Source organism: Dreissena polymorpha, chromosome 2 (genome assembly GCF_020536995.1).
Source record: "Dreissena polymorpha isolate Duluth1 chromosome 2, UMN_Dpol_1.0, whole genome shotgun sequence".
NCBI classification, from domain to species: domain Eukaryota; kingdom Metazoa; phylum Mollusca; class Bivalvia; order Myida; family Dreissenidae; genus Dreissena; species Dreissena polymorpha.
The window spans coordinates 61,473,642-61,497,816 of record NC_068356.1 but is presented as its reverse complement, the minus strand read 5'-3'; the positions used below and the strand labels follow the sequence as shown (position 1 = coordinate 61,497,816).

Below are 24,175 nucleotides of genomic sequence, written 5' to 3'. Positions count from 1 at the left end.
CTCGATTGAAGCTGGTCTTCATTTTGTTTAGAGCGTTGGCATTGACTTGTCCCGAATTTGATGTTTGTAAAAGACTCTCCGATTCTAATGAAACAAAATAAAATGACAGTAATTCCACATTTATAGCAATCAGATAATATTTTAGAGATTAAAACGTGTACATTCGCAATGAAAGCAAGGTATATGAAAGTCTATTCGTACTTGATTATGTAACGATAGCTCAATGCCCATAGGAGGTTTTTGCGTGACGTCACAAGACGGGTTTTCCGTTACTAAAAATAGATTGGCCGTCAAACCTCTCGATCGCGGCCATTTACATTGTATTAGAGTAAAGATCGTCGGAAGACTAAATACTGACAATTTCACAAAACAAAACGATAAATACCCGTATTCTTTCTTAAAGTAAGACTAAAATAAATGATAATTTAAAAATAATAAAACATATAATAATTTGATTATAATTATAAGTGGTGTGGATGCGATAGTGTTATTTTTCATTAGCGATAGAAATTTATTGTAAGAGGTGCATTGAATCAGTTATAAAACAAAGCCCTAAGAAAGCGCAATACATTACAATCTTTCAATGTAGTTTTAATTTTCTTTTACATTGAATGAATTTTCGTTTCGTTTTACATTGAATGAAAATATTAATAAATTTTAGCATTCAAATGGAGAAAAAAAAACAGCTGCATATTTTGAAAATTGAACTGTTTTACATGTTTATTGAAAACACTTTACTAGTGATAATGAGCGATAGAAATCTAGCATTTATGATGCCATAAATCTATACATTTAATTTATTTTACGCAAGTATTTTATATCCCTACTATGATCAAACGTGATTGCTTGTTTTCATGATGATGTTTCGAACACTGCAGTAACGCACGATCTTTACACGTTATAGCATTATAGCAGAGTTTACATTTGCAGGTACCCGTTAAATACGTTAATTGTGTAGCAGTAAATTAGTACAATATTTTAAATTTATAGTTCTTAAACACTTTATTGTTATGCTTAAACTGGCTAATATATATACCCTGTACAGTTCCTGTTAATCCATTTATGACAAATGTATATTTTTCAAATATGTTCAAATATTTTATTACAGCAACTGTTAAGTATTTGGCTTAAATGACTGCTCAATATGCCAAGAGATGACCTGGAGGTATCATAAATTGTGTTTAATGACCAGACACATGTGGTTTATTCAGGGTATAGGTCCTCGGGTTTATGACACTCTGTTTTCTTAGTAATTGTCTGGACAGTACCCGATCATAACGAGATAATCGGTTTGTGATGAACAAAGGTGCAATTAAACACTGGGGTAAAAATGCTGAAACAAAGAGTGTCCAAATTGGTGTGAACAATTAAATAAAAACAATTACATTTATCAGGAGGATTTAGTTAATCTTTAACAAGGTAAGTTTTTACAGGCAGATAGGTTCAAATCAGTTTCAATATGTTGATTACATGAAATCAATCTATTGTTGTTTATTTTCGTCCTTATTTGTGTTCGTTCATTGAATTGAATTTATTTTGAAAGAATTTCAATTTCTGAGTATTTTGTTGTTCTTAAAAAGGGTCGCAAATATGTGTCAAGTAGAGATTGTTATGATAATCTTATCACGAAGCGGTTCATCAAATGCAAATAATAGCGAAATGGCCGCAGTGTTGACCTCCAAAATTCGAGCATGCGCAAACGTGACGTCATTATCGGAATCCCCAAAACCTCCTATACTAGTATACAGAACGTGATGACGTAATTTGTTTGTTGTCTATCTCGTTTACATGTTTTCTGACATACAACGGTGATCTCGTATGTTGTTCATTTTCGAAATAAACTTATCAAAGTGATAATATTTAAGACAATATGCCTCTTTAAAGAATCTTACAGGTTTTTTTTGAAGAAGTTCGAAGATAAATATACCGCTTTCAAAGCATTATCAGCTGCAGGAAAATTACCATGAAGGCGATACAATCTATACAACTTTAAACCAAGATTGTGATAGTTATTTGTGTAAAATATTTGACATTGTCAAAGTTAAAGTAAATATATATAAAATAAACGAGATCAAGGATGGTTTCCTGTCATGTATAGTGTACTTGTAAGACAAACAGATTCTCTTCCAAATCATCGCTGTCATTACATCCCAGCAAACATGCGTCGTCAATACAAAGTCAGGTTATGGTCGGATTTTGGTTGGTTGGTTATCAACCAAATGCCAACGTTGATGCAACGTAAAAATACTAACACCAATACAACGTCAGTAATCAACGTTGTACCAACGTTATATATTGGTAAAAAGTTAACCTTGACGATCACCCAACCGGGGTGGTTTAAACCATTCCAAATATATGAAAGAAAGGGTAAATAACTTGTACAGTAATCGCTACACATGTTCAGGTGCCTAATTTAGCAATTAACTCCCCTGAAAAATATATAAATAGGTGGAGCTGCATTTCAAGTCACAGTTTCGAACGTAATTTATTATGTTTTAATTCGAATTAATTTGTTAATAAAAGTGAAAAACTCAATGTTTAAATATGTTATTGTGTCTTATTCTGTAAAAAGAAAACAAAAAACGATGGTTAACGCATGTAAAACAATTGACCTTTTCGACATTATTTTAAGGGAGACAACTCTGAGTGGATTTAGTGAGGTCGGGGGGGGGTACTCGATCATTTACTGCAGTGCGTCTGCATAGAGTTCTGTGTTGATGCAATTATAATTTCCATATAATTTGCAGATATAACTTATATGCTATGATTTGTTTTTGTAATTTGTTATTAGCTTAGTATCTTTGATTTAATTGTAGTTCATGTTTATGCTTTATTTCGATTTTATTGTGTTTAAAGTAGGTAAAAACGAAACATGCCAAAAGCGGATGGGGTATGGGAAAATATCTTATTTGTTAAGTTTGGGCAAATTAGAAGTTTGATGACATTTGGTAAAATACTTTTCTTTGAAAAGAACAATTATGTTAAAACAGATAACTTTGCTGTCTTTAAATGTTATTGAATGGTTTATTGTTATAACTAATAGAAACCTTTTTTTCAGGAACATCACAGTGTCAACAGAAACTGGGATACTGCATCTCATTCTGCATGAAGCTCAAGACTTCTACACCTGGAATTTTATTAACTCTTGCAATTAATATTATACATCACCACAGTTACATAACTATGTTCTTTGAAAAAATTAAATAATGATACTTCAGATGTGTGTCTACTTCATACCCATACATTAAGAAATATCCTACACATTCAGAAATATAATAAATATTAAATGGATATTGGTTTATGTTGCTACACATCCAATGTTGTCATGTAATCATTTAACATAACATTTGACGTTTTGACATGACTATTAACACTGTTAAGAAAACATTTACTTCAAATTAAATAAAGTGTCCCTGGTCATATGTCCATTGGCTAAATATCCATATGGGTGAAACTTTCACCTGCATTACAGTCATCCTTAACTGGTTGTGTGTTGGGCTATCCCCATTAACTACCCGTCACGGCAGATTTGTTCAAAACAAGACAAGTATCAATGTTTGAAGAATTGTTATTGCTTTTACAGTCTTGACGCTAACCCCTAGCCCAACAGCCCGGGGCTAGTGATATGTATTAAATTTGGGCTATTAAAATTTCCAGATTCATATAGTCGGGCTAGTGGGTATTTTAATCTGTTCTATTAATGCATAAAGAGTCGGGCTAGTTGTTCAAAAATGCTAAAGTTAAGACTGCTTGTATATGCTGGTTAGTCTGAGACATTCCAACAAGCAATAACTGTGACAGTCCAAATACTTGCTCATTAAAGTGTGTATAAAATGTACATGAGCTTGTGTGTGTGTTCGGAATAAGTTCATCTCAAAAACTGATTCACTATTTAGTTTTTAACCTAATAGAAGAGAAACCTAACTGTAAAATGAATACTATCATTGTAAAGATTTTGTTGTTGGGATTAAATATTATAAATTGTAATCCCTATGATTAACACAGAAAACATTAACCGAACGAATTAAGTTGGTAAACGTGTGCGCTGTTGTCATAAAATAGTGATAAACATTAAAAAATGCTCGAAATTTGCGTTTTTCGAAGAAACGCGCGAGTTTGAAACGTTCAATGTGACGTAATCTATGCGATGCACGATGCAATAACTATGTAAACGTAAAGCGCACGTCGTATTCTTCAAATTCTGATCTTGAATGGATGCAATAATTAACTTTTACAAATATTAATATTTTTCAGGCAAATAACACCCCTGTACGTCCCTTGTCCTTCCTGTTGATGTAGCAGAGCCAAACGACCTGGAAGTATAGATGGTTAATGGATGATGTTCCTTATGATAGTACTAGCAGGTACTAGTTGGTTTGTCTTTTTGATACATCTAATACTATATTTATTTTTTTTCATTAATAAAATGGGGTTAACTTTGTTATCCTGCTCAGTGGTTGAATCTTCAGGAAATGTTAACATACATACATGTATGCCGGTGACCCTCAACTGCAATTTGGGTTACAGACAGGGTAGCCTAAGGTGTAATTATTTCTAAGAGATGAACCCGAGTTGAGGCTTAAACTTTCCAACCCATGAGTGAGTCAGAGATCAGCACATACCGGTTTACCTGGCCGGGGTAAGCTTGGAATTGGGGACTTACTTTTGCTTAATAATGATCTTAAATAATATTATAGTTGTCAACAATATGATTTTTATGTATTTTAAAAACACAACAAGTTAGGCTTGCAACAGAACTAATAAAAATTATATAGATTATTATACAATTTACAAATCAAACATATTCAACTCAAAATACGTTTGCAACAGAACTTATAAAAATATATAGATTATTATACAATTTACAAATCAAACATATTTAACAATAAAGTAGTCTTATGTTTACTGAAATGTGCAAATACCAATTGGTTTTTATTTCTGAAAATTTAGAAAAATGAGATAATATAAAAAAAGGTTTAATTTTAATAAGTGGGTGGGTTTAAATTAACTTGCACTCAAAAATTATAATAGTCCCGGGTTGTTTTCATTTCTGACAGGTTTCTGCACACAGTACAGTAAGGTATGATCATGATATTTTTGTCAGTAGTTAATTACGGCGCCGTTAATTACACTGGTACTGAACTATTATCGAGCAGATGGTCGTTGAACGTTATAATAAAAATAAAGATTGTTTTTATTAGTTACAAATCGGCAATTTATCGCTTTTATTTCATTTATAAAGTCAATATAGCGGATAGGTAAGGTGTGTATACTGTAGAGCGAATACTGGCAGACCGCCCCCCTCCCCCCCGAACCCTTAATCTCGCGTTATCTCGTCAGTCTCGTTACGCGTGATTTAACAATGTCGAAATCGTGAATGAAAATTAAAATGCGAAACTGTAGCGCATTCACTTAGAGAACCGGAATTTTCAAAAACCGAATGAGAAAAATCATCTGAAGAAAAACCTCCGATTCAACGAAAAAGAGAGAAGTTAATTGACCAGGAAAGACAGGTTTTCAAGGTCATCATGTGTGTTTATGCATGAGTATGCCAAAATAACAGCATACCGACCGTCATTTAAAATGAAAGTCCAATGTCTGAAAGTTGGTGGGGTATAGGACTCAACAGACGATGTTCTACGGGAAATTCTCACCTGTCCCTAACTTAAATAAATCAATTGTAATCAAAATTTATTTTAATTTGCTGTTGTCTGTTTAGTTGATAAACAATCTAGAGTGAAATTAATTAGAACATATGTTTATGTTAATTAGCTTTATTATCGGATATAAATCATAATTTTTATTTCCCATTGTTATGTAAATATACACGCGGACCCCCCTTGTTTGGCCCGTGAAACCGGCATTTAGTGTACCCTTAATGGTTCGGCAAAAAGGTCAATAGCTGCAGAACTCGAGCGTTCATGTATTCTATGGTGTTTAAATTTCCCATTAGTAATGCAGGGCGAAAAATTTATTTATTAAATCATTAACTTTTCAATTTTTTAAATATAAACATGCAGATTACGATAATTTATTCAACAATACCTTTATAATTTTATGTTACGAAGAGGTCATAATTTTTTTAATTCATGAACGCAAATTAAATGTTGCAATGTTGTCAAATGACAAGTCAAGAGCTCGTTACTCCGCCTTCAAAATTGGATCCGTTTCAACAGTTTTTTGTAAACGTAACCACGTAGAATTTGAAAAATGGATTTAAGTATTTTTTTACACAAGTGCCACTTTAACATAAGATTAGTTCATTGAAAAAAAACAAATTATTGATAATTTCATTCACAAATTTCTGGCACGCATGACGTCCCGCTGATTTGAATATCATGTGTGCAAACAATTCAATGTAAACGGTCACTCGCTTTTTTAAATTTTCTTGTTTGTGTTGTAAATTTGGACTATATTTATAACTCTACTGCAAATAGTGCTACATGATGTTTTAACCGTTGTTCAATATATACAGGCCATTTTTGTTTCATGATAGATGTTATTCAGGTACGTTTTCATACTGGCATTCCTCCAAACTCTGGGTGAGCGACCATAGTAAAAAAAAAAAAGCCGCATTTTAGAGTTGTGGAAGCCATTCGAGCCTAGAACTAACACCGCTAGAGTTCGCAAAAACGCCTATATTAATTCACTCTAATTTTGTAACTTTTCGTGCATAATATATTTTTGCAATATTTAAAACATTCTCATGCAGTATTGGTTATTCAAATAGTTACAATACATCAGATCCTTAATTTTTTGTCAGTTTTAATACTAATTTAATGCAAGGCGACAGAAACGTACCTGAATTCTCTTCACAATCTTTGCAAATATGTGTTTTGGGATATACGAATATATAAGTCGCCGATGTACAGGATGGAGATGGTACTGGCCGAGGGAATAGGCACAACCTACTATGACAAACAATATTCTGTGTCGTATGCTGTTTACAACTACAGTGATTGCCATTCTTATTTTGAATATATATGAAATCTTGCCCTTAATAAAGAGACACAGGACCTTTTGAAATAAGCATTTTCAATTAATCCACACCAAAATTATGCTGTCATTCTGGTAAATTGGCATGTTTTTTGCAGCCCTAAAACACATACTAATCACATGTATAATTCTTTCAGGTTAATCATCTTTCACTGATTGGTGGATCAAATACAAAGAAGACTTTGCAGAACATATTAGAAAGGTATCACATAAAACTTGTTTGTTATATTCCCCTACCGGTTTCACCGGAGGGGACTTTTGGTTTGCGCTCTGTGTGTCTGTCAGTCAGTCAGTCTGCCAGTCCATCACACTTTTCTGGATCCTGCGTTAACTTTAAAAGTTCTCAATATTTTTTCATGAAACATTGACAGATGGCAAAATGGAGATTATGCACGTCATTTCATTTTGTTCATACGTCGAGAGTTCTGGTTGCTATGGCAGCAAATATATTAGAAATATTGCTGAAAATGGTCGATCCTGCAATAACTTTAAAAGTTATTCATATTTTTTTCATAAAACTTGAAACATAAATAGATGGCAAAATAGAGATAATGCATGTCATTTCATTTTGTTCCTACGCCAAGAATAGACTAGAAATATTGCTGAAAATGGTGGAGTTTCACCGATAAGTGACTTGTATTGCTTGGCAATAGTCTTGTTAAATATTTAAATGTCCATTGAGCTGTTTGAAGACCATGTTTGGTGTGTTATTTGTTCACTGTCATAACCATACTTCCATCAAGGTTTTGTTAAAATTATCTATCTTCTCTAAATGAATGCTTTCAAACACCTGGAATAGTCAATAACACTTACTGTGTTTCCTAAATCTCTATTTGCTTTCTTACTATTGTTTATTTAGTGAAATTAATTCATATGTTAACTTGTATGTTTACTATTTCAGATTGATGTTTAAAAGACTGAGGTGTAAATTTAACTCAAAGGGGGTTAAAGGGAAGCTCTCGTTCGATTCATCAGAAATTCAAAGTTGTAATTGGTATGCTTATTGGCCTTTAAAGTATAAGTACAAAACACATGCCAGACTTATGCCTCAGTCACATATTCACGGATGCTGTTGTCAGTTCCACTGCGGATGAAATCTCACGAATGACCCTTTAAGTGTCCAAGTCCGTGATATTATTTATACAGATCATGTACTACGGTGTGACCATATGTTTTCACATAACTTCTAATGATATTGTTTTGAATTAATTTATTATGGTACGACACGATTAGATACTGAGCTGACACAGATTAATTCTAACAAATGCGTACAATTCAAATTTTAAACACAGACTTAAACGAATCAGTACTTTCTGATACAGTTAGTAGGGATGAGCTACATCTGTTTGATCGGTAGTAAATTTTTAAACATGTTCAAAATTTGTCATGGACAGGCAAGTGCTACTACGTATGACTATCGATATCTACAGAGACAATACGGACAGCTACAGACCACTAAGATTGCCACGAATGACGCCGGATCGAATCCGCGGCGTAGTATAATCCCGTTGCATATCTGTGTTTGTGACTGAGGCATAATATGCATGTGTAGAAGCATAAAGATATGCATAGAATATACCTTTTTTGTTGAAGCGCGAACTGTAAGTAAAATAAAAATGAAAGTTATATTACATTCCCAGGACAACATTTATGATATAAGTAAATTATAGATTATAATGAATAAAGGCAGCTTTAACAGTGTACAAATGAAAATAAATGTAAACACAATTCTTATTTCAGCTAGTGCCATGAAAGAGAACACAGAGAATGTGACAGAACACAAAATCAAGGAGCACATCAGCTCTAAAATACGCCCAAAACTGGAAAGGAGGTGGCAAAAGATACATTTACAATTATCTTTAAAATGGCACGTTTAGGATTCTTTTTGCGCTTAGGATGATTTTGCGGATAAATGTTTTGTGGTTATAGGTACAATCAAGCCTCTAAAAATAAGTTTGCTACTATTACTGTTGGTGATTGTTTTGGTTTAAACAGTCTTATCTTACATGTATATTTTAACGTTTAATAACAACATGTAGGAGGCCAAGATTTTGTATTGTATTGGTCCATAACTTGTAAATAACTATGTGTTCTTACTATATTTATAGCAAACATGTGCTAGACACTTTTTAAAACATAAAATGAAAATGTTACAACGAACATTTAAATTTCAATACACGTTTGAAATCTCAAACTCCGTAATAGTCTCTCAAGACTATAGTCTCAAGTTTAAATGAATGATAATTTTATGCGTATTAATGCCACCATTTGTGTACCTTTGCCACCCATCTATAGGACACCATTGGAAATAAGTTGCAAAACTTTCATGGGACATCCTGTGGTATATATATCATGTCATGATTTCAACATCTTGTAACTTCTTGTTATTTCAGATCTCTGCCAAATATACTGACTAGTTACTTGTAACTGAATTTAACTGTTAAACTTTGACTGCGATATTCAAAATGTGATATATCAATGCATTGTGATCCAAAACATGTGATAATTGTTTTCCAATTGTTAAATGTTGTCAATTGAATGTATTGTATGATCTGTACTTGTATGACACACACATATATATATATATATATATATATATATATATATATATATATATATATAAATATATAAATATATATATATATATATATATATATATATATATATATATATATATATATATATATATATATATATATATATATATATATATATAATATTTTATCATCATGAACTGCTGGGTCGATTTCCATCAGATCAAGTCTGTATTGTATTACTTATTTAAAGGACTTTTGTGAGCGATCCAGGCCCATTGTGTTCTAACTTCTTCATAATATTGCTTTGATATATATGCCATGTGAATGTTATTAATTAATTCATATTTAATGAATTGACATTGTCTGTAGAGATCTGTAATGAATATACTTCTTGGAAAAAGTACATAAAACGTATTGTTTGTTCGTTTTCTTTTAAAGAAGTACATTTTGCAACCAGATAATTATGTAAATATGTGGTCATTGGAATGTCTATCAAAATCCTCTTTGAAAAATAACATGTGAAAACAAGGTTTTTGTTATTTCATTATTGGTTTGGAAGTAAGATTTTGTAGGGAGGTTGTACACTTTGATTATCAGGTTGTATTTTGTTTGGGAGCTAAGTTTTAGGAAGGTTAGGTTTTGCTTGCAGGGAGGTTGCATGATAGTTATTTGGTTGTGGGGAGGTTGAGGAATGGTTGAATTTCGGTTGCATGATAGTTATTTGGTTGTGGGGAGGTTTGAGAATGGTTGAATTTTGGTTTCATGGAGGTTGGGAGAAGGTTGCAGGTAGGTTGCATGGTAGTCACTTGGTTGAGGAAAGGTTGTATTTTGGTTTGGAGAAGGTTGCAGGGAGGTTATGAGATGGTTGCATTTTGGCTGCAGGGACGTTGTAAGATAGTTATTCTGTTTGAATAAGGTTGTAGGGAGGTTGGGAGAAGGTTGTTAGGAGGTTGGGAGAAGGTTGTGGAGAGGTTGGATGAAGGTTGTATTTTGGTTGAGATTTAGTTATAATCCGACGTTGGGTCAACGTTGAAAAAATGTCGACGCAAATTTTGCAAAATCAACCTCCACCCAACCTCCCCCCCCCCACGTTGGAATCTGACGGTGGTGCAACGTTGGTACAACGTTGGGAAAATGACGACGCAAAAGTTTGCAAAATCAACCACTACCCAACCTTCCACCAACGTTGGAATCTGACGGTGGTGCAACGTTGGTACAACGTCAATTGTTTGCTGGGATCAGTCTATTAGTATCTCATTTACAGTGAAATAATTTGCTGTTCATGTGTGCAGAGAATGGTTCATATTTTGGTTATAGGAATTGTACTGCTTTTTAACTATCTTACAAAACTATATCATGCATTGCACAAAGCGCTTTTTAGAACAAAAATATATCAAAGAATGACTAACTTGCCTTTTTCAAGTAGTAAAATCGTTTTAAAAGTTTATACAAGACTTGCTGAAATAACTGCAAAAAATTTGAAATTGTTAACGTATCTTACATTTAACCTTAGTGTCAACTAAACTCCATTTTTCTTAAGATGCTTGCTAGTTTAAGCTGAAAAAATATTTTTATATATACATTATGCATTTTGAGTTTCAAATCATCCCATGTAAGCCATACTGGAACGATATTTTGGCATCGTATGCCATTATACATGTTAACATATCTTACAGTGTGAATCTTTCTTGGAGAACAACTTCGTTCCTAGTCTGTTGCTCAATATCTGTTTAAACTATTAATTAGAGGATGTTTCATTATTGCAGTGACTGTATCTATAAAATTCCATTAATACAAAACACAGTCTACATTTCATGAAAAAGAGAAATTAGGCAAATTGCTACATGTGCTTGTAAACAAATCGCTTTAGTGCATTGTTTATTCTGTAAAAGAATCAAGTTAGATCATTATCAAACTCTGTATGCCAGAAGTCTAACATTATAAGTAGCGCATTGGTAGTCATATACCGGTATAATCAAGTAAGACCACAATGCATTTTAAATAAATGTGATGTATACAAAAATCGTATGAAATTTAACAGTAGGAGCACTCTCGTTGTCAAGTTCTTTTTAATTATAATGTTTGTGATTATTTTTATTATCTTAACTGTATACGGTGCCAAGAAAAGATCATGTATTAACAAAATGACAGCTTTTAAATATGGTAAATTTAAAAAAAGACAGCGGTCTTCATTAATGGGATTATTATACGTTTACTAAAGTCTACATTCTCCATAAAACACAGATTGTGCAGTTTATTGTTAACAAACTGCTTTAGGTCATTGCGCATTTCATGAAGGTATCTAGCTCATCTACTACTGCAACATGTCCAATTATTAAAATTACCATGTCCCTGCAGGTCATTTACATTCAAATTATTTCCCTATCACTGTATTCTTTTAGATACACCCATGGTGGAGTTCGGATAGAAATGTAAGATACGTTAGCAAAATTGTAAGATACGTTAAATACAATATCAGATACACAAGGCCTAATACTCCTTCAAACTATATACATACTTCATTGTAATGTAATTTTGACCCTTGTAATATCAACCAAGCACGCATTTACTGACAGAATAAAATTCATCTTATAAACATTGTGCCCTAAACATAACATAGAGCGTGTAATATACGTTAACTTTATGTAAGATACGTTAAGCCTGTTTGTTACGTTTTATGCACTAAACAGAACATCTATTCATTAACAAATTTATTAAGTTTAAAGTATAATATCATGTAAAACACAAAACGAATTATTATAAAACGGTAACTTATTCCAGCTATTACTTATTAAATTAACCACGGGTCCAAAATCAAACTCTATATCAAGTTATAATCAACCTGCCTACAAAACTATGGTTATTACCCAAGAACATGATTCTGTCAAGTCTATCTTATGTTAGTTATGCACGTGTGTAGTTTAAAGAATCTAAATATAGGATTTTGACAAATAGGAAACTGATTACATGAAAGAATATTAACGTATCTTACCATAAAGTATCTTACCAAATTTTTTAGTTTTATTACCATCATTATGTTTGTGGTTCGAATCACAATAAATGTGCTATATCGTGTCATTATACGGCAGGGGATTAAGGAATCTTAACAAGGAATATCATAGTTGTGTTCTTTTGGATTATTCAGTCGATAGAGTGTTAACGTATCTTACACAAAATGTACGCAACAATTAAAAATTCGAATTTCGTCCATTTGTGTTGTTTTAATGCTCATACAATGAGTCTTATTACTATTTTAAACATATAATGTGACCACTGCCAATGTCATATACATATAATTCAAACTATATTTACATTATTTCATACCAAATATGTGTTACCAAAATTTGTTAACGTATCTTACCGCAGTTTACGGGACACTCATTAAATACGTTATGTGAACATTATGAGCATGCTTTCAGTGTCAATTGCATATTTTAATTTTTTTTCAGCTATTTTTCCTTCAGTTCACAAATAAAAACCCTCTCTAAATCACCAGTTAATTATATTTTGTGTCCCTTACACTTTATCACCCATGCCTGGGACATTAGAAATATTACATTTTAGAGGTATATGTCGTCAAATATCAACTTAAAATGACGTTTTAAATCGGTAAAAAGTGCTGTGTTCGGGTAAAAGCCATCTTTGTCTGTCCAAAACAGCTTCAAAACTTAGCACATTTAGTATCAATTAAAATATATAGGCACGGGACAGTTAAAATATGAAAACGTCCCTTTAATTGAAAATGGGCGTATATTACATAGACAATGTATCTATTCGAAAGGTTTTGAATGTCACCATTCAAGCAAATGTTTTAAATGAATTGAATTATATGCCGTGAAATATTTTCAACACGTTCCTGTCAAATAAGAATGACGTTAATACGACTACGGACACGTTCGAGTAAAAATTATAAACAAAATATAATAATGTTACTAATCAGTGACACTTTTGTTATTTGTGACTTTATTTTATAAATCTCAATCTAATAAAATATAATATAAAAAGTAGATTTATTGATAATTGACTTCAACGCTTAGCATTCAGTCGTTGATATTAGCACTGGATTAGAGTTGAAAGTAGGAAAATTAAACGAGTGATCACCAGTTGTGTCGTTAGGGCTGGCCGCCTTTTCAGGTGTAGTTTTGGGATCAGCAAGCTGCATCATGGATGGTTGTGCATCACACTCTAAAGGTAAACCAATTGAACAATCATAGTAAAAATACCACGATTTTTGTTTTGATATGAAACACTGACAATTGTAGCTTGTCTTAGTAAACTAAACATGTTAAATATTGCATTTCATTTCATGTATCAATTGCTGACATGGTATGTGCTATAAAACGGTAGTACATGTCTTGTTGCGCATTAAATGTTTACGATATCAGTTCGTTGAGTTAAAATCTAAATATAAAATCACATTTCGCCCCATTGTAGTTGTTCTCCACTCCGTATATAAATAATATAATATATAAAGTAGATTTTATTAATTGACTCCGAGTTTTTGCATACATGTGTTAATATTATCACCATATCTGTAAGGAAAGTAGAAAAACTGAAAGAGTGATCAACAGTTGTTCCGTTGGTGTTGTCAGTTGACACGAAGTAATGCATTCAGATGTTAATAGTTTCACGTAATCAGTATTGAACGTAGGAAAGCTAAACGGGTTCTCACCAGTTGTTCCATTTGCGTCCTCTTCGGTTGTTGTGTCCACGCGTGTTTGTTGTACATCACGCTCTATAGCTAAAAACAATAATCAGAATAAAAATGACATGGAAGTCGTCCACAATAAACAGTAAATTGAAAACATAGTTACTTTTTATATGAATCACACCTACTTATTCATGTATTTGTTGACATGTCTTAATATATGATAAGATTACTGAAGGCCAAGTTTCTTGTATATAACAAGAATTGCTATGCACTTTGCATTGTTAGATTGTTATGCCATATGTATGTTTCGAAATTAGTTTATTATACGAATAATCTGACTGAGTTTTATGTTCTTGCAACAATGTTGAAATAATGTCCCTACGAGCACATTGGCGTATGTGCAGAGAAAACGGCATAAAAGTAAGACAACAAAATACTATTTTACAATTATTGCTTAAAAGGACGCTTGAGATAATGGTCGTTTTCATAAGAGCTCAGTGCCGGTAATTATATTTTAGTATGTGTACATATAACAAGGATCACGTGTATACAGTTGATTACTTTGTTCTTCCTTAAATTTGAACCTTTAAACTCCTCTTTAGGGGTAAGATTTAAGAACCCGTTCTATTACATATCATTTATAAACAGTATAAAAAGTAGAGGCGACAGGGGTTCTCCTTGTTTTACATCAAGAGAGACATCAAAGAAGTCGGAGTATGCCATATCAGGGGTGTTTTTTATACATGACTTAACATTTGCATATATACTTTTTATCATTGTTATCATTTTACAACTTAAACCTGATTCGATTAATTTGATCCATAATGCTTCGTGCATCACTTTATCAAGAGTCTTTTCATAATCAATAAAAGCACAATATAACTTATGTTTCTGCAAAAGAACATTTTGTATAATACTATGTAAAATAAAAATACAATCGGTTGTACTACGTTTGTCTCTAGAACCAAATTGAAAAGGACAAAATATTATTTCTCCCTCACACCAGCAATTGATTCGGTTTCGTACACATTAAGAAAATGTTTTTTTGAAATTATATTAACCAGTGTGATTCCTCTATAATTGGAAGGCCCTTTCGTGTCCCCTTTTTTAAAATTGGTATGATTGCACCTTTACACCAAGAATCTGGATAAACACCACTATCGAAAATGTAATTAATTTTTTTAGTAAAGTATGTGTAGATAAAATCATTAGAATCAAAAAAGAAATCGGCAACATTGTTTAACAAGTCACAGCTTTTATTACGCTTCATGCTAGATTTTGCTTTTCTTACTTCTTCTTCAGTAAATGCATAATCGAACGTTTCGATTGAAGGCAACAAATTCAGGTCATATGGGTCATTAGTATTAAATGTACTGCTACATGTATGTGCAGTATTCGATGATTGTTTAAAATGGTTTAAAAATTGATCAATGTTGATAGCATTACTGTTTGGAACATATTTCTTTTGGTATTTATTTATATATCGCCAAAAATGTTTTGAATTAGTTTTGCTTAGCTTAGCTGATGTATGCTTTTCTTTATTGAAATATGTACGTTTTATCTCCTTTTTAAAGCGGCAATATTTATTTCTGGAATTTAAAATCTTGTTAGCGTCACAAAGATATCGTTTTTAAATTCTTTTACATTGATAAAACTCGTTTTTATTTATTCTACATTCTTCGTTAAACCGCAATGATTTCTTCACACATTAAATTTTGCGCTGTTTACCACTTGTGTGTACAGTTTCACCGTTAAGCTGAAAGGAGATATTAATAAAAGCTGCGCCATGAGCGCATGATACGCCCGTCGTTCGCCAATGAAGTAGTAAGGTAATAAATAACCCTTTGAATCATTTTTTTACTTCAGTTTATTTGTATTTGAATACATGGTTTATTTTATAAGTACATGAGCATGGAAATCACGAAATTTTGACGAACAAAGTCCCATAACTCTGGAACGACAATTCAGAATTCCGTCAAAAACGAAAGGGGATCAGGGTTTATCAATATTAAGATTGTGTTGAAATTTGAAAAAAATCCATCGAAGGATATTTGAGCTACAGTAGGACATTCAATGAAATCACGAAATTTTGACGAACAAAGTCCCATAACTCTGGAACGACAATTCAGAATTCCGTCAAAAACGAAAGGGGATCAGGGTTTATCAATATTAAGATTGTGTTAAAATTTGAAGAAAATCTGTCAAAGGATATTTGACGTAGCGTACGACATTAACAGACGGACGGACGGACGGACGGACGGACGGACAGACGGACGCGGGGTATACCATAATACGTCCCGTCATAGACGGGCGTATAAAAAATCCATCGGGGGATATTTGAGCTACGGTAGGATACATGAACAACAATAACATTTAAGGTCACAGTGACCTTGACCTTAGAATGAATGACATTGAAATGACCAGTGGTCATCTTCTAGTACTGGCCAATCTTTATTTCAAGTTTGAAGACTCTAGGTACAAGCATACCAAAGTTATAACATGAAATAAGAACTTTAACATTTTTACATTCAAGGTCACAGTGACCTTGACCTTCAAATGAATGACCTTGAAATGTCCAGGGGTTACTTACTAGTTCTGGCCAACCTTCATGTCAAGTTTCAAGACTCTAGGTCCAAGCATACCAAAGTTATAACAACTTTAACATTTTTACATTCAAAGTCACAGTGACCTTGACCTTCAAATGAATGACCTTGAAATGTCCAGTGGTTACTTACTAGTTCTGGCCAACCTTCATGTCAAGTTTCAAGACTCTAGGTCCAAGCATACCAAAGTTATAACAACTTTAACATTTTTATATAGCTACAGTAGGACATTCAATGAAATCACGAAATTTTGACGAACAAAGTCCCATAACTCTGGAACGACAATTCAGAATTCCGTCAAAAACGAAAGGGGATCAGGGTTTATCAATATTAAGATTGTGTTAAAATTTGAAGAAAATCTGTCAAAGGATATTTGACGTAGCGTACGACATTAACAGACGGACGGACGGACGGACGCGGGGTATACCATAATACGTCCCGTCATAGACGGGCGTATAAAAATAGTATTCGATAAAGCATCTATACAGTTATATATTTGTCACGGCCCGATAGCAGTGTAATTTGTACTTCGTCGAAAATGTGCCTTTTATCTTCTAAGGTATGTTTTACAAAATCTATATTATTTTGTTTCCAATCTATCTTTATAAAAATGCGCCCTTGATTTATTGATGTACATTTATCAAAAAAAGTAGAGTAAATTCAATCGGGCAGTGATCAGAAAATTCAGTCAAATTAAGTGCATTCATATTGCTTATACGCATGTACACATTGTAGTTTACAATAACATAATCAGCAGTACTTGCACCGACAGTGTTTCTACAGAAATTATAACATTTTTTAAGCCCTGGTTCTAAACGTTCATTTGCAATTAAAACACTATTTTCTTTACAAAGCGTAAGAAGTTTATGTCCGAATGTATTCGTCTGTATAAACGCCGATAATCGTTGCGATAGAATATCCATAGGTAAATCGGAATCTGGCATATTAACATAGCGGTCGAGGTTTAAATTATCTACCAAATCTGACCTTTGACCTACTCGTGCATTAAAATCTCCTGTTAAAAGAACATCACCAAATTGGATATACATTTTTCACATCGTTTGATAATTGCTCAAAGAAATCAAACTCTTGTAGCATGGAATTTACATTAATGTACACAAGAGAGTTAGCTGGTGGTATATAGCAACAGCAAATATATACATCGTTTTCAAAGCCGAAAAAATATTTAAAGAGTTTACACCAAATAATCCCTTTGTCATTTATATTTAAAACTTCAATTTTATCTTGATAGACTGTTTATAGCAAAAAATCACACCCCCGCTGTGTCGTTTCGCGTTCTGTTGCATTTTGAACGTGGGCATGAGAGACTTTCAAAATTGCCAATATTGATATTATAAGATTTAGCATTCCAAGTTTCTGTAAATATTAAAATGTCATATGTATTAATAAAGTTTAAAAAATCAATGTCCTCGGTCGTCTCCCTAAATTCCAGTCGTAAGGTTATACCCATGGTCATGGTGGCTTCCGGCGCCGAGTCGCTGTCCCCCGTATTCGCGACGGCTTTGTGGGGGCAGTTCCGGTACTGGGCCAGGGGGTGGGCGGTCATGGGTATATTTGACGCGGTCGATGTAGAGCGCGTCATAGGATAGATTAGCCTGTTTACCTTGCCGTTTCGCCACAATCAAATATGGAAGCAATTGCTTTATGTGATCTGGGATTTGTTTTGAAAGTTGGTCGCTAACGCGGAAGAGTTACTATTTTTAAGCTTTTCCCGTGCCGCTTATTTCACGGTCTCTTTGTCGCATAAATAGTTAAACTTGACTACTATTGGTCGTTTTCTGTCATGTTGATAAGGCCCTATTCTATGTGCTCTATCGATGTTTATCTGCGTGGCTGCGCGTTCGATTCCTAAGTTGTTTTCACGAAACTGTAAAACTTTTTCGGCACAATTTCGGATTTTCGGTCTTCAAAGCTAGATCCTTCATCGAAATTAAAGAATAACAAATTGTCATGCATAGATCTTGCTTGGAGATCGATGATGGTCTCATTAAGGTCAATGTTTTCATTGCGAAAAGAAGCTATACTTTGCGACAGAACATCAATGGTTGTTTTTATTTCATCACTCTTATTACTCTCAAAAGAACGACTTAATTCAACATCCGAAAGTCTTTTTTCTAACTCATGGAATTCAAGGGCAGCTACTCTCGATTCAACAATTGATAGTTTGTTCGAGATGGATTTCACTTCAGTTTCAATTTGGTCTAATTTTGAAAGTTTTGATTGCATTTGCTTTTGCGTACATTCTTTGTTTTTATTAATTTATTAAGAATTGTTGTAAACATGTCTGAGCCCATTTGTAAAGTATTGCGAGTCGGATTTCCATTTTGTGGTGAGACTGGCGCATACATGGTCTGTTGGGTAAGATATTGGAGTTGGGGTGGCATAAACGGGCCTGATGCAGCTGGTGTGCCATATATTGCCGGTGGAGGTGTTGTTGGAATACCTGCAGGTGGCGTATTGGCTGCCATTTTGTGGACTTTGTCGGGGTGATGACTGGCAGAATTTGGTGACGCCTCTTCCTTGGAGCGTTTTTTACCCGATTTTCCCACGAGCGCTTATCATGTCTTACGTATTGAATAAGGAGTGGTCACTTTTCAACTTTAAAATTGTCACCCATTCAGTGCGCGCGCTACGGTAATCCCAGTTATCACAATTATCATCAGCACGAGATATATAGTGATTGTTAAATGCCTTCGGCATTTTTCCGTTTGTAAAGCTGTATAATCCCTTTTACGCGGATTCGATTCCGTATGTGTTCACTATGTGTTCACTAGCATAGACACGTACTAAATATAAAACCACGAAAAATATTATACTTTCCCGAAAATTAGCTTTAATTCCTTTATTTTAAAAATGCCATGAAAGTCGTCCACTTTACAGTTAATTAAAAACATAGTTACGTTCGATATGCATCACACCTATTTATTCATGTATCTATTGACATGTCTTAATACATGATACAATTACGAAGGCAAATATTTATATATATAATTTGACGCGCTATGCAGTATGCATTTTTAGAATTCTATGACATTAGTATGTTTCGAAGTTAGTTTATCGTACGAATATTCTTACTGATGTTTTTTTCTCTACAACAATGCTGAAATGATGTACCCACGAGCAAATTGGCAAATGGGCAGAGACAACTGCATAAAAGTAAGTAAACAAAATATTTTTTTTTCAATTATTGCTTAAAAGGACGCTTAAGGTTATGGTAGTTTTCATAAGTACCGGTAATTATATTTTAGTACATATAACAAGTATCATGGTAGTATATTTTTCGGCGGGAAAAATATGTATTAGTAGTAGTGAATTCGTTAATACACGTGGATGCATTCGCATAATTAAAGCGGGACTGCAGGATTTTTATATGTGTAAAATTCTTATATATTGATAACAATATGTTATAAATAACACATAATAGGCAAGAAAAAGTATTCATTGAAGACAAATTTCATAAAATGCAGAAAAGACAAATTAGCGCCCCAAGCCGATTGTGACGAAGATATTTCGTACATATTTTCCTGCAATAACCGAAGCATTCGTCTTTTTATCAGGATCGGAGTTAGTGTTCGTGTGTCGTATGAATAGATATCGTTGCAGGAAATTAAAATGATGCGTAAAACTAAATTTAGATTCACATCGTACATACATGATATACATGCGGGCGAATTCGACTGTACAGACATTTTTGATTTCAGAATTAAATACCTGGCTTATTTCGCATTTTTCGACACGTGTTCTTCTTAACTTTTATTTTAATTTATATTTAAATATATGTATAATAAGATTTTTTTTACATATTTTATATAAATTCATAAATATTTGACAAAATCGTGCAGTCCCGTTTTAAAAACGGTACTGTAGCGTTTTAAAGAACACGCTGAGGTGCTTATTTTGTAAGGGTTCGAATTTTAAAAGGGGCATGTATAGAAAAGAGGGAATATCGACTGCTTACATTGATGTCATTGCGTACGCGAAATTCCATGGATATGTCCCATTCCCGGTCTATGACAGAAATGGAAGCGAACATGGCCTAAAATCTTTAAGACTAGTTAATTTATCTAACGATTAACATACCAAAAAAAACAACTGGTTAATGGCCGATTTTTTGCTTCAACATATCTTATGCGATTAAAATTTGCAAATATATCTTTTTCGTGGAATCACGTAGTTTGATTTTATATGAAACACCATGGCCTTTTAGTCCCAGTAAGCTGACCATTTTTTATTATTGTACTTTTATAAGTGAATTTCATCAGTGTGAAATACAGCCTATCAAACGCGACGTGAACTTCCACGAATACTAATTGTTGACTTTTCACACAGTTATGTACGACTTATTTATTTTGAAACATTATATATATATATATATATATATATATATATATATATATATATATATATATATATATATATATATATATATATGATTTAGAGTGATAATGTTGGAACAAGGCGTACTTAATAATTTAAATAGATAATTTTATAAAATTTAATAAAAAATTCATAAAATATTTATTACAGGACCTTTGCTCCATCAGCATTCAATTATGGTTGTCATGGACGGCAAAACATTGAAAAGGAACCAGACTGAACTAGATAAAACATTCGCACAAAGGAAAAGGGAGGGGGGTCTCTACGAAAAATTAGCACTAAAGATTGATGTTATTTTCACTGATGTTAATATGAAGTGGTATTTTACTGATGTAAATATGGGGTGGAATTTCACTGATGTAAATATGGGGTGGTATTTCACTGATGTAAATATGCGGTGGTATTTCACTGATGTAAATTTGGGATGGTAATGCACTGATGTTAATATGGGGTGTTATTTCACTGATGATAATATCGGGTTGTATTTCACTGATGTAAATTGGGGTGATATTTCACTGATGTTAATATGGGGTGGTATTTCACTGATGTTAATATGGGGTGGGATTTCACTGATGTTAATATGGGGTGGTATATCATCGCATTATTCACAGTACAGTTTATTAATAATGAAAGAGTTAATATCAAGTAAAGAATACGTATTTTTGTCCGAATAAATATATGATGCAAAACTCAGGGGCAGAGAGGACAATTAACCAACCCTCTTTGTCCTGCCATGGTATCAGTATTTGTTTTTTGTTCAAGTTTGGGTTCGATATGGGAACCCATTCCATATTGAAAAAAAAGTATATATTTTTTTCAAATGGGACCTAAAAATTCCCAATTGAAATTTTTCAAAAATGATTTTTCATAATAAGTCTTAACATTTCAATTATCTTCAAATCCAGCTCTATAAGTTGAACATAAGAAAATATTATATTGAAACACTTTTGAAATTTTCTCAATTTCAGGGTTTTTTTGGCACAAAAACCTCAATTGGGATGGTACCGGTACTTTTCTCAATTGGGCAAAACAATCGCTGCAAATTTTCTTTAATGGTTGATGGATCATACTAGAACTCTCATAGCTGAAAGACGTTAATGTGCAGATGATCGTAAATACATGTAAGGCCATTTTGACCGCAACCATTTGTGGTAGAATTATGGCCCTTTGCATGTTTTTCGACTATGTCAAAGCCCAAATATTATGTGTACTCAATTCCTTCTTAAGTTTGTGCCAGATTTTTTTCTTAAATTTTCTCTGCTTAAAGTCCTGGATGTGTAAATGATCATTAAGATGTGAGTTGTTTATTTATCCAGTTTAAGTTGAATTATGGCTCTTTGTCATTTGCTTCTTCTATAGACACTATAGGCCTAAAAAGTGTGTACTCAACTCCTACTAAACTGCGATGATTTTGCTAAAACTTTTACAGTTGAATGACTGAAGAAGTGACATGCACAATAACCACAACCCTTCACTATCTTAAATAAGGGTTATTGTCCTTTGTTGTTTTGTATGATGTAACTTTTCAAGGCTATATCTCAGATACAATACAAGATTTCAACATAAAACTTCATGGGTGTAAAGGTATCAATGAGCGGAATTCATAAAACAATAAACCTGAGTAAAACATTTTTAATTCACTAAGTGCCACATTAATCAGCCAATATTTATGAAAGTTTGGTCAGAAAATTTGTCCCAAATAAATATCGGCCAAGTTTGAAACTAGCTCATCTTAGCTCTGGCCTGTAAGTTGTCAATTAACTTTAAACGACATCTCCTCCAAACCGCCAAGCATATTTTAACCAAATAGCACAGTTTTTATATTTGTTATGTAACCTCATCCATCGGCCTTTATAGTAATTTGTTCAAATCTAACACAGCGACCAATTTAAATACGTGCTTTTACCTGTCTCTGTCAGAACGATTTCAGACCAGGAAGCGGTTGACGATAGTCGTGCTTACTAGAGGAAGAGGTTGAAGAGGAAGTGCGCAGTCTGAAGGCAGTGAAATCTTCGGGAGTGGACTTCCCTTCTGAGCTGATCATATGTGAATATGATCCTAAAGAAAGGCATTTTGACAGTTACCAATTTTATCTGAGTTATCGACCTTTGTGATTTTTCCGTTTGTGGAATATCATAGTGGATTTGTTTGCGTCCAAACATGTGCCATGGGGGGCATCAATGACACATTTATAGTTTCTTTTATAGAATATAAAATAATTACTAGAAGTGGCGCGGCAGAGGCCGACGCGTATCCCTACGCCGCACAGATGTTATATTAAAAGGCAATTTTGGGTGGGCAAGGCCTCTGTTGGCGGGACCCCGGGTTGGGTAATGTTGGCATGGATGGTCGAGATAGACCGTGTTGTGATAATAGATGTTCAGTATTAATTTGAAGTCAATTGGTGAATAAATGAAGACATAATGTTGAATCTAAATTTTTGGTGGGCGTCGTCTATAAGGGCGAGGCGCCCCAGCATTGGTAATGGGGCCATGCATAGTTGAGATTGACCGTATTGTCATAAGAGGTGTTCAGTATCAATTAGAAATGAATCGGTGTAGAAATGAAGAAGTTATAGTAAAAGGCAATTTTGGTTGGGTGTGGCATATGTGGGCGGGGCCCTGGGATGGGTAATGTGGACGTGGATGGTCGAGATAGACCGTGTTGTCATAAGAGATGTTCAGTATTAATTTGAAGTCAATTGGTGAATAAATGAAGAAATTATGTTAAAACAAATTGTTTGGTGGGCGTGGTCTATGTGGGCGGGGCGCCCCAGGATTGGTAATGGGGCTATGCATAGTTGAGATTGACAATATTGTCATAAGAGATGTTCAGTATCAATGTGAAGTAAATAGGTGTAGAAATGAGGAAGTAAATGTAAAATAACCTAAAAAAATGAGTGAAAATCTCTATCCCGGCCCCATCTCAACCCCCATAACTTTTGACCCAGGGGTCAGATCAAAATTCCAAATAGTGCACTGTCGCACATA

At 33.5% G+C, this 24,175-nt stretch overlaps 1 long non-coding RNA gene across 1 annotated transcript; it reads right to left on the bottom strand.

Annotated features, from left to right (window-relative positions):
- On the bottom strand, positions 1 to 23,328 carry LOC127867286 (uncharacterized). Its single transcript, XR_008043418.1, has 4 exons — positions 23,092 to 23,328; positions 14,206 to 14,274; positions 13,635 to 13,718; positions 1 to 84 (listed from the first exon to the last, which is right to left on the bottom strand). It is a non-coding gene; the product is annotated as an uncharacterized LOC127867286 (long non-coding RNA).
- Between the last annotated feature and the right edge of the window lie 847 nt (positions 23,329 to 24,175).